Source organism: Pinus tabuliformis, chromosome 6, assembly GCF_031772625.1.
Source record: "Pinus tabuliformis cultivar Carrire ecotype Pingquan chromosome 6, CPIR1, whole genome shotgun sequence".
In the NCBI taxonomy this organism is placed as follows: Eukaryota; Viridiplantae; Streptophyta; class Pinopsida; order Pinales; family Pinaceae; genus Pinus; species Pinus tabuliformis.
The window spans coordinates 242,719,292-242,734,989 of record NC_142292.1 but is presented as its reverse complement, the minus strand read 5'-3'; positions in this window follow the sequence as shown (position 1 = coordinate 242,734,989).

The following is a 15,698-nucleotide window of genomic DNA, read 5'->3' as shown; positions in this document are numbered from 1 at the left end:
AAGGTGACGAAGCCGTAGCCTTTGCTCTTCCGAGTTCTCTTGTCAAGGATCACAAATCCTTCCTCCAGTTCCCCGAACTGCGAGAAGAGTGCCATAAGCGACTCTGTATTCGTATCCCAGTGGAGGCCTCGCACGAAGAGCTTTCTCTGCTCGGGGTTCTCGTCGGCTATTGATCGCACCAAGTCGAGAACATTGCTGTGCTTCGTTGCCGCCTCCTGCACAACCTCCATCATTTGCTCGCGGCTGAAGGCTTCCTGATAGTCTCTGCCATCGAGCTTCTTGATGCCGTAACCCAAATACACCTTTCCGAGTGACTTGATATCTGTCACGACTCCGTTCAATGAATAAACGCGCCTTCCCAAACGAGAGAGAAGCTCGACAATGGCCGCCCTCTCCACCTGGGGTTTCAGCAGCAGCAGGCAATCGAACAGAGGCATTCTCGCACCTCAAGCTTTCTCTCAGCTCAAGAATAATTATACTCTCATAAACTCAAGGTAGATGAAATGAATGATAAATTCATGCAAACAATTCTTATTGATGGTTGTAAAGGAAAAGAAACTTGATAAAACCAATGTATTTGAAGGCTGTAATGCTAAACAACAAGCTGATTTATAAAAGGTTGTTTTAGAGTATGATATCTTGTTTCAAGAACCTAAAGGTCTACCACCCAAAATGGAAATAGCGCATGATATTATTTTGCAGCAAGATGCTCCATTGCCTAACATTGGAATGTATAGGTTGCCCGCTTTAGAGAACGCAGAAATTAAGAAGCAGGTGCAGGAGTTGCTCGAGAAAGGGTTCATCAGACCTAGCATATCACCATGTGGGCCACCAATCGTTTTGGTGAGAAAGAAAGATGGCTCGTGGAGAATGTGCATTGATTACCAAGCACTGAGTAAGATAACAATAAAAAATCATTATCCCCTTCCTCGCATAGATGATCTGTTAGATCAATTAAAAGAAGTTGTTTATTTTTCCAAGCTAGACTTGCATAGTGGATATCACCAGGTCGGAGTTGCAAAACAAGATGCATGGAATACTGCTTTCAAAACAAAGCAGGGATTGTATGAGTGGCTAGTTATGCCTTTTGGCTTGACTAATGCTCCTGAGACTTTCATGAGATTAATGAATGATGTACTCAGACCTTTTCTTGATGATTTTGTTATTGTGTATTTGGATGACATTCTGATATTTAGAAAAACATGGGAAGAACATTTAAATCATGTTAAGCAGACACTAGATGTTTTGAAAAGAGAAAAACTTTATGTTAAACTCTAAAAATGTGAATTTGGCAAAACATCTTTGAATTATTGGGACATATAGTAAGGGGTGGTGAATTGAAGATAGATCCCTCTGAGGTGGCAGTCATTGTGAACTGGCCTAAACCCAAATCTGTTATAGAAGTTAGAAGCTTCTTAGGAGCAACACAATATTGGAGAAAGTTCATTTCTAAATTTTCCTTAATTGTAGCTCCCTTGCATGCTTTAACAAGAGTGAATAAGGTGTTTCAGTGGGGAGGCAAATAGCAAAAAGCCTTCGACACCTTGAAATAAAAGATTAGTACAACACCTGTACTAGCACTGCCTGATCTTCAAAGACCATTTGAGATCTAAACGGATGCCAGTGACTATGCCATGGGAGCAATATTGAAACAACGTGGTAAACCCATATGTTATCATTCTGAGACATTTAATTCTGTTGTAGTTAACTACCCCACATATGATAAATAACTGTATGCATTAGTACAGAGTGTGAAAAAGTGGAAACATTACTTAATGGGCAAAGAGATAGTAATACATACTGATCATCAACCACTTCAATATCTACACTCCCAAACTAAGTTGCAGCAATCAAGACACTATAGATGGATGGGTTTTCTACAACAGTTTCATTTAGTCGTCAGATATAAAAAGGGCATACACAATAAAGTTGCAGATATGTTATCTAGATCCATTATAAATGCATCTACTATACTTAAGCATAATTATGTGTTACATGAGAGCTACATTACACAATATGCTCAAGATATAGATTTCAAAGATGTATATGCAACTTTAAGTCAAGGAAAACTAGTAGAAGAATTGGATTATCATGTAAAGGACTGACTCCTATATCATTGTGGGAAGCTATGCATTCCACAAATTGAAAGAGTAAAGATAATTTGAGAAGCACACACTTTTCTAATATCAGGTCACTTTGGGGTAAGTAAAATAGTTGCACAGCTGCAAAGATTTTTTTATTGGCCAAAAATGAACGAAACAGTTTCTAGATATGTAAGAGGGTGTACTATGTATGCTAAAAGCAAGCCCAACAATAGAAAACTAGGCTTGTACACTCCATTACCAGTTCCTTCTCACCCTTGGGAAAGTGTTTCCATGGATTTTGTTGGAGGATTGCCTAAATCTAGGAAAGGTCATGATTATCTGTATGTTTTTGTGGATGTTCATCAAAATGTGTATTTTGATACCTTGTAATAAACAGATTACAATTGAACAAACTGCAAAACTATTCTTTCAATTGTATGGGTTCATTTTGGATTACCCACTTCCATTGTATCTGATTGAGACACCCGATTTGTGGGGAAGTTTTGGTCAAGTCTGTGGGAATTGATGGACACCAAACTAAAGAAAAGCACAGTTTTCCATCCACAAACCAATGGCCAAACAAAAGTAGTCAACAGGATAGTGATCCAGTTGCTCAAGGGATATTGCAGCAAACATCCTAAGCTTTGGGATGAACATTTGTGTTATGTGCAGCATGCTTACAACTGAGAAAAACATTCTTCTACACATATATCTCCTTTTGAGACCTGTTTTGGTTTCACACCAAGGTCTCCTTTGGATTTTGTCATTGGTGAAGACACCACAGTTAAGGGACACAATGATGTGGATAGGGAAACTAGGTTCATTGAACAAATCCAAGAGATCCACCAGGCAGTATAGGAACAGCTGGAAAAGAGCCAAGCCAAATACAAGGCAAGGCATGACAAGCATTGGATGGAGGATAGTTTCCAAGTTGGTGACCAAGTTTGGCTGTATATCAGCAAGGACAGGATGTAAGGTGAAGGTAACAAGCTAAAGCCTCTCAGGTATGGACCTTTCAAGATACTTGAGAAAATTGGTGAGAATGCTTTTCGCCTTGATCTACTAGCTTACATGCACATCTACTCAGTCATGATTGCAGATTGCTTGAGATTATTTAAACCTTCACTAATTGAGGATCCCGAAGAGCAGAGTCAATTGCCTTCTATTGATGACCTGTTACCTGAATATCTTAATGAATTGTAGGAAGGCACAGTTCTGGACAGGAAGGTAAGAACAACAAGCAGGGGAGATGTTGAGTACCTCAGAGTTGGGCTCAAGGGTTCAAAGTCGAGCAATGCAACGCAGATAAAGATTGGACAACTGAGACAATTGTACCCTCACTTAGTCGATGCTTGAAAACCAACTTTTGGTGGTCCAAAAGCTTTTTCAGTGGGAAGGCTGTGATCTGAATTGGATCCATGGAAAATTATTAGAGTTCTATGACTGTATCAAATCATGACAAACTTCAAAAACTTGTGAACAAAGAGCTATCAGGAAGGACCTCTGGATAGTGGCAGTTTGTAGCCAGCAAGGAACGACAAGGACCTCAGTCAAAGCACACTGACCGAAGGCCATGGAGACCACGCAGGACACAAACTAGCAGTTAGGAAGTCCAGATCAGAAACAGAGGTCGTTTTTGATGCGCGATTAGTGCATCATTGGGCAAAACCCCTCAAGAAGGAATATCCCTGAGCGCTCGGTCACAAGGAAAGTTGAAAACCGTGGAAAAAGTGCTGAAATGACAGGCGGGTCCCGCGCTCCAAAACCGGTGGAATATCGGAGGCATTTTGGGCGGTAAGCGAAATTGTCAAAGGACCCAATGATTCCATACATTGGATGATGCGTGTCTAGCGAATGAGAGAGAAAATCTCTCTCATCACGAGCTAATGTCTGAGTAACTCAACCACGCGATAAGAGTGAACACCATAGGATCAGGGGGCTCCAGATCTAACGACGGAGATTGCACCTGATGAATGATCGGATTTGGAGGGATAATTAAGCTACAGCATATAAAAGTTTGAAGTCTGATTGGACCACTGAGTTGGCAGGATGAATCATTACACAAGGTAATCGAAATACCAAACCATTTGAGGAAGAGCTGGTGCAGTTTGTGAAAGGACAAGTGGCCACTTCCCTGTGAGACGTTATACAGTGGCGAAGACACAGAGGCAGGGAATTCCAAGTGAACAGTAGCAGGGGATCCGAAGAGGTGGAAGAGGAAGCGAATAGTCAAAGGGATGAATTGGCCTTAAGCCATGAACAGATAGAGAAGGAGACAGTGAGCCAAAGAAACCGAATAGAAAGTGAAGCAGAGAATAGAGAGCCGAGCTGACCTGCGGAGCTAACACAACATCTAGCAGACGGAAGGCTTGAGAGGTTCAAGCAATCCCTATGAGGATATCTGTTAGGGAATTGAGTACCAAATTGGACTCATCCCATTAAGACCAGTTGAGGTTGAGACTTGGTAAGGGGGAGTCTGTGCACTCTAGTGGCTTGGGGAATCCAAGAACCACCCTATTAAGCATCATTTGTTCTAGGAGACTCAAATTGAGCCCCTCATCATAAAAACTCTATTTTAAAGACACAATAAAGAAGGCCACCACTGAAAGCTGGACCGGAGACGTAGCCCTGGAGGATAGGGTGAACTCCTTATTAATTTGTTGTGTTCTTGTATTTTCTTACTGTGTTTCTCTCACTGTTTTCCATTTTCCAGTGTCTGTGTATTTTGAAATCTAATCGATCAGTTGCCTAAGATAACATAAACACACACTAGGACATGAGTCTGTAATACCTTCATTAATTAATTAACTAAGATCACTCACGAGTGCTTCTCAGATCAGGGAACTTGCCTACCAACAACCCCATGATGTAGAAGTACCAAAGCTCGACGCAGACTCCCTTTTATGATTTATGCAAGTTTGTTGGACATGAGATTCACTCGTGTTGTGCACTAGAGTTGATGAGCAAAAGGACCTCCAATGCTTACCTTGTATAGGAGACGAAGGTATGCGATGGTGGCACACAACAATATCAAGTCGAAGATTACCCCACACCAGCCCAAGGACAAGGATTGTCAAGGAGAGGACAAGGCTCGTTGAGGGTTGATGATCTTTTATAACTCTGAAAAATTGGGACATCTAGCAAGGGACTATTTAAACCCCTACACAAATTACACATACTACAAGTAGCATGATCATGCTATACAGGATTACCCATAATTACTAGTGAAATGGAGGTAAAATGTGTAGATGGTCATCATTGAGGCTTGATGGGACCATCCTTAGGTGTTCACAATGATAAGAGGGGGGGAAATAATCAGTATGGATGCGATAAACCCACATGAGCAACCTAACTAATGGTTTCAAAAGGATATAGGTCCTCCTCCAAGGTTCGATGATACCAAGGAAAAACAAACATATAAGGAGGCCAAAACATATTTCGTGACAGCGGAACTCAATGAGACAGCCATAAGGGCCACTATTTTATGATAATCCACTGATCTACAAAGAGCCTCCACCTAAATTGATTCTAGGGGAACTAAACCCCATCGAAAACTTTTTGAGGAGATGTTTATATCTAATGCAGGATGATTTTTCATTGCATGTGGGAAAAAATTGATCATTATGCATAGGATAAGGAAACTAATTCCATGTAGGTAACACCAATGATGGTAAAGTAGGTGTTGCATAAGAGGCGTACAAATAGGGAATTCAGGTTTAGTTCCCATATTGCAGATTATAATATGGAAAACATTATGTTAGATCTGAGTTTTGGTGTAAATATCCTACCAAAGAAGACCTAAGAGTTGATTGGTAAGCCAAGACTTGTATGTTTATTATTTAGATGCATATTTCGAATAAATATAGAATATTCCCTGTTGGATGGTTAGCAAATGTTGAAGTTAATATTAATAGAGTAAGGAATCTGGAAAACTTCAAAGGAATTGAGATAGTGGATGACATAGACCCTTAGAAGGCATTGCTTGGTATTGAATTGGATTTTGACAATCAAGCCATTATCAACTTGAAGAAGTGACAAATGATTTTTGAGGTAGGATATTTATGGGTAGTCATGCCATTGGACCTTATGAAAGGGGACCACTACGTCGAACTTGCGAGAGAGTACCTTTATAATATATATAATATAACAACTCAACATGACAATTATGTCAACCCGATGACATATGGTACATTGAGCTAGAGAGGCATTAATTCATGTTTGTCAGATTTAGATGAGGCATTGGAAAATTGGCAGTAGTGCCTCCATGAGGTTTCTAGTAGAATATGTGCACATAGAACCAGTTCAATGCGGTGGATTGGTACGAAATTTTTGGAACCTCCACATTTCAACGAGTAGACAGATGTTTTTACCTTTGTTAGAGAATTTGAATTATAGGGCCCAAACCACCTTAGGTTGTCATTGCTATATATTTATCTCAAATATAATCTCGCGCACTTATGGGCCACATATAAGGGGGGTGCAAGAACATGACAATAGTGTAAGAAGATTTTGTAGATCAGGATTGGTTTGGATGTTGGAGAGTATGGATAATGATAGACTGGTAAAGAATACCCATGAGCTCATATCGATAAGTGTGTCTTAGGATGGAGAGAGGAATACATTCCAAAGATTGTGTGGGTGCACCAATTTGTGCATACATTAGACATTGTGCCCTGAAATTGGTATACAGAGTTGGGGTTGTGATGGGGTAATGCAGAATAGGCAGTAGCGACTAAAATTTTTATATTAACTTTTCAATTTGAATTAGATGATCCATTAATGGATGAGGCACCACATAGTATCAAGTATAATATCCTTTCATGGGGACCAATTATTGCACCAAATGAGGTACCACTCTGCACTTTTCACCAAAATTGTTAGAACACTAGGAAGCTAATAGAGTGTTATGTTGTGGCAAAAGATATAGATGACGATGAATATCCTAGGGATATACATATCACATAATCTGAGAGGGAACGTCAGGTAACCAGGACACAATTGGACTCATCTGCATCAAACTACACTAAGCCCATAAAAATGTGCAATGTGAATATTAGTACAAAAGATAGTATGAAGTTCGCATTGATTGGAGATTATTGGGACAAGGAGATAGCAGGACAGATTTCCAACCTACTACGCGAGTAAAAATATTTATTCCCCAACACTTTTACATAGATGGGGGGGATACTGGGTTAGTTAGGGGAGATGTGGATCACTTTAAAACCAAGGTGAAGCCTGTGCGCTAGATACCCTACTACCTCAACCCCATTTACAAGTAAGAAATCTCAGAGGATCTTAACAAGATGTTGAAAGCTAGTATAATAGAGCCTATTAAATAGTTTGAGTGGGTCAGTATGATGGGTCTGCAATTGAAGAACAAGTGAGATACAAATTGATGAGTGCCAGTATTGCAGCAAGAATGCTGCAACTCATGGGCTTCCAACTTTACTTTTATCAACCTGGTAGTTCATAACAAACTTGGAAGCGTCGATGCTATATGCACAAGTACTAGTTCTCATTGCAGGTTGTCACTTGGTCAGCCGGCACAAGATCACTAGGAGCTCAAGCCAACTTCTATATATTTCAGAAGAAGCTCTATGTGTGATGAAAGAAAAGAAAGATTACTCTACAGATGTTATTCTAACTGCAGAAAGGAGAAAGACTGGTGTAGAAATTTAGAATAATTTAACACATATTCAACAGAGATTATCCTGATCATGTACTATTGCGGAATACATACACAATACATAAGCTCCTCTACGTTGATCATCAATATAGCAGCATCAATAACAATAAAACATCAAGAGCATTCACACATTAACATAGTATGTAACCCGGGGAAAGCATCTCGCTAAAAACCCCACACTATCTGTATATTAATGATTGAGACCATGTAGCATTACAAAGTACAATGCTTATCACAAGCAATCTAGTACCAGCTCCACCTGTTACACACAATACAGCTAAGATCTGATCTCCAAATCTATTCCACTGCTTGCCTGCCTCCACTGCTCAATACTTGCTCAAGAATTGATGAGAATGGTCTACCAAACTCGTATTTCACCTCCAAAGAATCACTCAAAATGTGTAAGACGTGAGCAGAAGCTACAAACTAGGCAAATACATGAGCAAACTCATTGGCATACTCAATCCCTTGATTGTGCAAGATCTGATGCACAACTATAGTCACAACTAATAGCAATCTGATTCTCTAACACCTGTCCCTGCTGAACTGAACATGCACTGACATGCAACTGAGTTACCTGATGTATTCTATAGTTGTATTATGAGTTAATAATTAGTTTAACAACTCATCATTAGTCTATTTGCAGTTAGACTAACTACAACTAGTTTAACCAAGTCAAACTGAACACAACTCCATCAACTCCACAATCAACTCCACCAAACTCAACTGATTGAGTTCTAACTGAAGTCATGCATGAAACAACTCAACTGACTCATAAGAAAAGCGTACTTCCTTCTGACAGCTGCATGGGCCACATCTGTAGCTCAAACTGAAGTGCTCCAAGAGAATAAGATCAAGTTTATAGTCCAAATATTATTATGAGACAATAATATTTGACTTTTCTATTTTTGACAGCCAGTCTAAAAATAGACTTTGATCACCCACACTGTGATCACTCACACTGTGGTCACCCACACTGTGGTCACCCACACTGTGATCACTCACACTGTGATCACCCACACTGTGATCAAAAATAGAACTTGCGCCATAATTTGCCTGCGGGCCCACTTAGTGAAGGCGACTCTTTTCACTAAGCTCCATCATCTTGTTGCAATCTCAACACTCCCTCTCGACAAGATATGGATTATCAGCAACCCCTATCCTGCCTCGGTGGTACTCGAATTTGCTCCTGGTGAGAGCCTTCGTCAGAATATCAGCATCCTGATCCTCCGTTGGAATGTATGAAAGCAACATGATCCTCCACTGCACACAATCTCTGATATGATGGTACCTGATGTCAATGTGCTTAGATCTATCATGAAATACAGGATTAGCCGAGAGTTTAATGCAACTCTGGTTATCACAGTAAATCACAGTAGGATCCAAATGAGAACTGAACAAACCAACCAGGATCTTCCTCTTCCATATAGCCTCGCATGCAGCCAAACTTGCTGCCATATACTCGGCCTCCGCTGAACTGAGTGCCACGGATCTCTGCTTGCTGCTGTACCAAGAAACTGCTGTCGATCCAATACTGAAGACCCCTCCTGATGTGCTCTTTCTGTCCGTTGGGCTCCCTGCCCAATCTGCATCCATGAAGCCACATAACTTCACCTCATCCTCCTGTCTGTACCACAAACCATATCTCGATGTGCCTCTCAAGTAGCGCAATACATGCTTGCCCGCCTTCCAGAAGAGCTTGGTAGGCTTAACCATAGCTTGTGAAAGCTGGTTAACTGCATAGCATATATCAGGTCATGTATTGACCAAATACATCAGCGACCCCACCAACTGTCGATAAATAGTGGCATCCACTTCTTCTCCCGAAGTGGCATCCTCCTTCCTCCAACCTCCAGGAAGAGGAGTATCAACAGGCTTGCAGCCATGCATGTTGAACTTCTCCAGTATCTCCCGAGCATTCTTGCCCTGAGAAACAAACAGTCCACCACTGCGCTGCCATATTTCCAATCCTAGGAAATAGTGAAGGAGGCCCAAGTCCTTCATCTCAAACTCTGTAGCAAGATCCTTCTTGCATGACAGTATCAATAGCTCATCACCCGTTAGAATCAAATCATCAACATACAGTACAATGATAAGCAACTTACCCTCCACCACAATCTGGTATAGGTTAGGATTTGCCTCGCTCTTGGAGAATCCAAGTCCTGTGAAATAGTTGTCTATCCGTGTGTACCAAGCACGTGGTGCTTGCTTCAAACCATACAGCGCTCTCTTGAGCCTGCACACATGCGACTCGCTGCTGAAGACCTCAAAGCCTTCGGGCTGCTCAATGTACACCTCCTCCTCAATGACTCCATTGAGGAACGCAGTCTTCACATCCATCTGATGAATGTGCCATCCCATCTGCGCTGAGAGAGCAAGAATCGTCTGTATGGAAGAATACCTTGCGACAGGTGCAGAGGTCTCCTCATAATCGATCCCCTCTATCTGTGAAAAGCCTCGGGCAACAAATCTTGCCTTGTACTTCTCCACACTCCCGTCAGCTGCCTGCTTGATCTTGTAGATCCATCTCGAACCCACCACTGATTTCCCTTCCGGTCTAGGAACAATCTCCCATGCACTGTTTCTGATAATAGAATCATACTCTTCCACCATGGCGTCTACCCATGCGGGATCCTCCACAGCTTCCTCGAAAGAGGATGGCTCAGTCACAACACACTTGCTCATCAGAGCCATGTATCCTGTGTACCGATCAGGTGACTGTCTCTGCCTGCGTTGGGCTGTAGGTGGTCCTACAACTTTCTCTGCATCTTGAGCTAGTCGCTCAGCTTCTGTCAAGCGCTTTCACCCTCTGATGGTTGGCGCTGCATGAGTGGTCTCTTCCACTCCATGAACCTCGTCCTGTGGCTGATCCACGTCCTAAAGCTCATCCTTAGGAACTAATAGCTCCTCATCTGCATGCAAGTGTAGCTCCCTCTCAAGCGAACAATTCATGACTTTCTCCTCCTGAAATTTTATATCCCGTCGCACAACAGTTTTACCACTGTCTGGCAAATACACACGATAGTTGTGGGGCGTATCAGTGTACCCCACAAATATCCCAACCTCTGCGGTCAGCTCCAACTTCTTGTTGGCATCCTTCGTCACATGCATGTAAACGTTAGCACAAAAAATCCTCAAATGAGAAAGATCAGGCTTCTTACCAGAATAAGTCTCCTCAGGTGTACTCATGCCAAGTATCCTATGAGGACAACGGTTCTGCACATAAACTGCTGTATTGCATGCTTCCACCCACAAGTGAAGGGGTAGGCCCTGATCATGCAACATTGCCTGTGTAGCACCCACAATCGTTCTGTTCTTCCGCTCAGCTACCCCGTTCTGCTGTGGGTTATGGGGAGCTATGAGCTCTCTACGAATCCCTTCTGCCTTGCAGAAATCCTTGAACTCGTTCGAGATGTATTCACCACCATTATCGCTCCTAAGAGCCTTCACCTTCTTCCCCAACTCCTTCTCGACCAGTGCTTTGAATTCACAGAACTTTTAATATGTCTCGCTCTTCTTCTGCATGAAGAAGATCCAGCACTTACGAGAGAAATCATCAACAAAAATCACATAATACCTGTGTTTTGTTGTCGAAGCAACTGAGAAAGGTCCACACACGTCTGTGTGAATTCTCTCAAGGATCATCGTGGCACGACTATCCTTCTCGTGAAAGGTGGCTTTCACAAACTTCCCCAAAGTACACCCCTTGCACTGATCTGACTGCGCAAGTGTGCCTTTAGGAAGCCCTGTAGTGATCTGCTGCAGTATCTTCAAGGTTCCATGGTGAAGGTGACCCAATCTCCTGTGCCACAACTCGCCATCATCTCGGCTCACCAATCCTTCTGCCTTGCTCGCCATTGCTGCGCATCCATCTACATGCAACTGATAAAGGTTCCTCACTCAAACCCCTATCTTCCAGGTCTCACTAGTTGTCTTACTGCGCAGGAAAGCCTTTCCCTCGCTGAAAACAACATCATACCCCTTGTCTTCTAACATCGCCACTGAGATGAGATTCTTCGACAATCCTGGAACATGAATGACTTCCTTCAATACGAAGGGTTTACCAGACTCCCTCTCAAAGGAAATGGTATCGATACCGGTCGCACTGTATCTACCATCATCGCCCATCTCGATGTGCACTCCAAGATCTTTGTCCTCCAGATCAGAGAACAAATCTCTATCTCCCGTCATGTGAAAAGATGCACCACTGTCCAAGAACCACACTGATCCCATCACACTTGAAACCAAGCATGCGATCAATGAAAAATCAAGCTCAAACTGTGAGGCTAGAGCCTCTCCTGCTGAAGATCCAGCAGCCTGCTTGTTCTTCTTCTTCTGCAGACAATTAGTGGCATAGTGTCCGTGCTGGTGACAGTGAAAACACTTCACCTTGGACATATCCTGCTTCTTGCCTTTCGCACCAGACTGAGAAGCTTTCTTGCTCTTCCCTTTCTTTGCTTTGGCAGCCAAAGCACAATTCTCTTCATCAGTTCCCTTTGACGAAGATCCGTCCCTGGTACTCCACCTGATCTCCTCCTGCACAAGATCTGACCATAGTCTTTCCCATCCTTGCAATTTCTCCCGACCATTGGCAGAGTCCTGATAGGAATGCCAACTCTTTGGAAGACCAAGGAGAGCCAAGCTCACCAAGTCCTCATCATCGACAGTAAGCCCCACACTTCCCAGCGCATCTCGACACTGAGTGAACTTCGTGAGATACTTGGGAATACTGTCACCCTTCTCGCATTTGATGTTTTTGAGTTTATCTTTGAGCGCCAGCTTCCTCTGATCGCTCTTGCTTTGGAATAATTCTGTTAATTATTTCCACATCAAATATGGAGTAGCCTTTCCATGGAGGCTAGACATAATGTGATCCTTCACGCCCTCCAACAGAATCCTTCGACATTTTGCGGTCTTCTTTTGCCAAACTTCCGCCTCAGCAGCATTAGTAGGCTTTGGGATATCCGTATCTATGAACTCCTTCAGCCCGTTATCATCCAATACTACCTCCATCCTGTCCTTCCATGCAATATAGTTTGAGCTTCCCTCAAGAGCATATTCCAATCGCAATCCGTTGAAAGACATTGCTGCGTTCTCACCAAGAAAACACTGCTGCAAATTCGAATTCCACTAGCAACCAACTCAACCGCCTCGGATCTAAGATTCGTGAGAACACAATATTTCTCGTACAGAGATTGACTATATGGGCTTTTACCGGATATTTCACCTTCCAAAGGAAGGATGAATCCAGAGGCTACCTGGCCTGATTACAGGCTCTGCCTGGAGAAATAGAATGTAAACACTTCCTGAATAGTAGATCTGATGATCAATAGCTCTGATACCATGTAGAACTCTTTCTACAAATCAAAGCGCTCCGATACCATGTAGAAATTTTGAATAATTTAACACATATTCAACAAAGATTATCTTGATCATGTATTATTGCGGAATACATACACAATACATAAGCTCCTCTATGTTGATCATCAATATAGCAGCATCAATAACAATAAAACATCAAGAGCATTCACACATTAACACAGTATGTAACTCGGGGAAAGCATCTCGCTAAAAACCCCAATGCTAACCATGAAAGAAATGCCATTACATACTCAAGGAAGTAAAAAACATCTAACCATGCTATTTCTAGAAGTAAATAAGCAAAAAACGTATTTTTGGATTTTTATGTGAATTTAACATGCATCTAATTTATTGTGTGTGAGTGTGGCAGTGAACAGGTGGTGTTAGAGGGTGGTTTTGGAACTTGGGAGCATGTAGGATGGTGTGGATGGGTCCTAGGAGGTCTTAGGTTCCCTTCTGGAGGCTTTTCCCACACTCATCCTTCAAAAGAAAGCCTATAGGAAAAACTATAGGATGACACAGGAAAACTACAGGAGGAAAACAGGGAAACTACAGGAGGCTTATAGGAGGAGGCCAAGAGCAATTTTCATTGTTTTGAGGATGTGAGGGTGGGTGGAAAAGGTGGATGAAGTTTGGAATGAGGTGTTAGGGCACCTAAGGTCTACCATGAATCGCCAGGAGATAGAAAGATGATAGGGTTTGCTCAAGGAGATAGGAAGAAGTTCTATGAAAAATGAAGGAAACTAGGGCAGAATTGAGGTGAGGTTTAGGAGACCTATAGGGCATGGATCAGATGGAGGGTGTGATTTTTGGTAATATGGCCTACTGTTGGAAGAGATCTATTGCATAGAAACTGACAATTAACAAAGAAAATCAAGCAACCAATGAAATGAGTGCATCCTAGGAACACAGAGTTTTGCATTAAAATGGCCTAAACTATGATGTATAGAAGGAAATGCTGGGAAATGTTGTAAGAAAGGAAAGCATGCAAAAGGACTATTTCAAATCAAGAAGTGGACTATTTCAAATCAAGAAGTGAACATGATAAAGAAGATCTAAAGCAAAGCAAAATTGGACTATCAACCTACTAGAGAGCTATAAACACTAGAAGTCCTAGGAATGAGGAAAATCTATGTTTTTGGGGCAGCAAGAGAGTCTTTGCCTCAAATCATGGTCCTAGAGGGAGGAAGAGAGGCCAAGGCACTGTTTCTAGCCTTTTGAATCTTCTCTGACCACTTCTTAACCTGCTACAGAAAGCACAAACGGAACCAAGCTACTAAATCATCAAAAGCAACCTATTCTTAACCATAAGAGAAATACATCTAACAACAAACTAATCTACAAATTGAAGTAAAGCATACAAATACAAGTAAATAGAAGCTTGGCTACTTGGATTGGGCCATAACCCAAGAGCTTCAGCCCTCTGAGGTAACTCAGTGCTAGCTCAAAAAGGATTCCATCTTCATTATCAAAAAATAGCAAGATTACATAAAATTGTCATAAAATAGTAAGCTCGAAATTTGAGCAGAGTTTACACAAGAAAAAAGTCAACCCTAGTGAGGCCCTAGGCCTCTCTACTTATACATCTAAAGCTACCAACAAATTTCTTAAAATCAGGGAGGCTTGGCTCCCAAAACTCGAGATAACTATCAATCATCTTCCACTTGCTCGGCTGCCTTCTAGTGCATGATTCAACTGCTTGTACTCCAAGCTGAATGAAGGGGAATTTGAAGTGAGGAGCAATAAATGAGGGGGATTCCCTCCTATAAGTCATCTCCTCTGTCTACTTCAAGTTATTGCTGCAGTTTGACCTCTAGATCCTTGAATTTGATCTCGAAATCCATCAATAATCTGCATTAAATACATGTTAGACCACATGGCATAATAACTAACTCAGCTCACCCTATAAGCATAAATATAATCAGAAAATCATACAATAAGCTAAGAGAATGGTTGATTTGACTAGGTTAGGAGGTAAAATGAGCCCATATAATTACCCATTTATGAGGTTCATCATCACCCCCCTCCTGAAGGTGTTGCTCATCCTATGAGCAACGTAGTCAATCTCTTGGTCTTTCATGGCCCTGGTGGCCTCCCTAGCATTCCAGGCTTCTGATGTGGTCTGCTCATGTTCTCCATAAAATCCTTCCTTTCTGTCTATGTCCTTCCACTGCTCCTTCTCTTCTTCTTCTCTTCTGACTTCCAACATGCCTAATATGAATGGAGGACTCAGTTTGAGGCCAATCCAGTTGACCTTCAAATTTTGCATGGAGTGCTTGTACATTGGCACTCTTTTCAGTGCCTCCCTCAGCCTCATGGGGGAATGGTATTCTCTGATCTGCAAGCTGTGGGGTAGGGTGTTGCATCTTCTCATGCATGCATGCACACAGTCATCCCCAAGTAGCCTAAGCATATCTTCAAAGTGTGCAATGGATTGTTCCTAATTGGCTAGATATTTAGGGGCAATCTGAGGGTCATTGGCAATCAGGTTGTGTGTGCTGATGAGTGCCATAGGATCTGATGGCTTAGCTTTGATCATCAATGGTTCATTCTACTCTTTTATTAAC